We start from the raw sequence: 2,552 nt of genomic DNA, 5'->3' as shown, positions 1-2,552 counted from the left end.
GTTTAAATTAGTAATATCAAGGTAGGTAAGTATAATAGCTTTGCCATAACAAATTACAATTTTTTTTTAAATATGGATAGAAAGTATTTATAAGCTTAATTTTAAAAAATAAAATCAAACCAAATTTTGTAATTTATAATTTAATCCAATATTATCTTAGAATTTGTTTTCGATAACAATTGGGATTTGAATTGCATATATACCACATGGATTGGATATACATTTAAAAGTTGGATTCAACAATCAATCTCAAACACACAACAATGGAGACCACCTGGTTCATCATCCTCATCTCTCTCTGCATTTGCTATCTTTTCAGTTCCATTTTTATCAAATTCCGAAGCTCCCCAAAGCTTCCACCAGGCCCTCCTTCAATCCCCTTCATTTCCACTTTCCTATGGCTCCGTACATCGCCTCTGCAAATGGAGTCTTACCTCCGCACCGCCGTCGCCAAATACGGCCCCATTATCACCCTCCGCATCGGCTCTCGCCCTTCCATCTTCATCGTCGACCGCACCATTGCCCACAAAGCTCTGCTTCAACACGGCACTCTCTTTGCTGACCGCCCACCACCTCCTCCCTTGACCAAAATCCTCTCAAGCAACCAACACAGCATCAACTCCGCCGCTTACGGCCCACTCTGGCGCCTCCTCCGCCGCAATCTCACTTCCCAAATCCTCCATCCTTCCCGTATGAGATTGTACGGTCGTGCTCGCAAGTGGGTTTTGGATATTCTTCTTAATCGTCTTCTCTCTCACTCTGAATCGGGAAGTCCCGTCTATGTTGTGGATCACTTTCAGTACGCCATGTTCTGTTTGTTGGTGTTAATGTGCTTCGGGGATAAACTTGACGAATCCCAAATCAAAGAAGTCGAGAATGTGCAGCGTACAATGCTACTAAATTTTATGCGTTTTGGTCTCCTCAATTTATATCCGAAATTGACCAAGATTTTTCTTCCAAAGCGCTGGGAGGAGTTTCTCCAACTAAGAAAGAACCAAGAGAGAGTCATAATCCGTCTAACCGAAGCAAGAAGGGAGGCCAAGAAAAACAGAGCAAACAAAGTAAACAAAGGAAACAGAGAAGGTGAAGAAGAAGAAAAAGAAGATGATGAAGAATTCGTGTTGTCATATGTGGATACACTCCTTGAATTACAACTCCCTCACGAGGATAATAGAAAGTTAACCGACGGTGAAATTGTCACATTATGATCGGAATTCCTCACCGGCGGCACCGATACAACATCCACAACCTTGCAATGGATAATGGCGAATTTAGTGAAAAACCCAGAAATCCAGAACAAGCTTTTGGCAGAGATGAAAGAAGTATTGGGAGATGGATTAAGGGAGGAGGTGAAGGAACAGGATCTGGGGAAACTTCCGTATCTGAAAGCCGTGGTTTTAGAAGGATTAAGAAGACACCCACCAGGGCATTTCCTACAACCACGAGGAGTGAAAGAGGATATACAATTTGATAATTACTTGATACCCAAAAACGGGACTGTGAATTTCTTGGCGGCGGAGATGGGTCGGGATCCAGAGGTGTGGGAAGATCCGATGGCGTTTAAGCCGGAGAGGTTCATGAAGGGCGGCGGAGGAGAAGAAGCGGCGGAGTTTGATGTAACAGGGAGCAAAGAGATAAAGATGATGCCATTCGGAGCAGGGAGGAGGATATGTCCTGGTTATGGTTTGGGGATTCTTCATTTGGAATATTTCTTGGCGAATTTGGTATGGAAATTTGAGTGGAAAGCTGTGGATGGTGAGAATGTTGATCTATCGGAGAAGATAGAGTTCACCTTTGTAATGAAAAAGCCTCTCAAAGCTTACATAGCTCCGAGGTTCTAAGTTTAGCTATGTTTTGAGTTTTGTGAGCTAAGTTTGCTTCATGTATGTGTTTGTATTGTGGTATTTAGCTCTGTTTTTGTTGAATATTACCATTGTTAATGTTGACTAAATAACAGGAAGTTCTATAGTACTCGATGGTAAATGACTTTTTGGGTTAAACAAACAAACAAAGTCATGAAAATTATGATAAAAGCACAATAGTATAACATGTGGAGATATGCTCTTAGAGGGTTTGTTATCCTAACAAGTGTTTTGGAGTGCTGTTCATTGGACTTGCTCATGTTGATGTGCTTCAATGACATAGTCTTTATGATTTCGTGGTTAAGCTGATCAAATAGGGAATAAGCTCTAGTAGAAAGAAGTTGGCCTAGTTAAAAGTAATTATTTGAAATTAAACATGGTTAGATGACTATTTAAGGAAAAGTTTTGGTGGTTCTTCCATCGAAGGAAGGATTGTTGGAGTCGAGACCAAAGTCCCATATTTATTAGATAAAGAGAAGATAAACAATATATAAGGGAAGATATTGATGTGTTCATCTAAAACCAACGCTATTGATCCCAATGTTTTTATAAGACTCTATGCCTACTTCAAGTAATTGATAAGTCATTAGAAATGAAATTAATTTGAATCAACTTTACTAATTAAAATAAAATATTACTTGTAATTATTGTTTTTTTGGTTAGTTTATCTCTTTTCTATTATAAATGTTA

The 2,552-nt window shown here is 39.5% G+C and overlaps 1 pseudogene; it reads left to right on the top strand.

Annotated features, from left to right (window-relative positions):
* Window positions 1-208: 208 nt before the first annotated feature.
* Window positions 209-1,971, top strand: LOC120087654 (annotated as a pseudogene).
* Window positions 1,972-2,552: the final 581 nt, after the last annotated feature.

Source organism: Benincasa hispida, chromosome 10 (genome assembly GCF_009727055.1).
Source record: "Benincasa hispida cultivar B227 chromosome 10, ASM972705v1, whole genome shotgun sequence".
Classification (NCBI taxonomy): domain Eukaryota; kingdom Viridiplantae; phylum Streptophyta; class Magnoliopsida; order Cucurbitales; family Cucurbitaceae; genus Benincasa; species Benincasa hispida.
The sequence above is the reverse complement of the archived record's forward strand: the minus strand, read 5'-3'. Positions and strand labels throughout refer to the sequence as shown.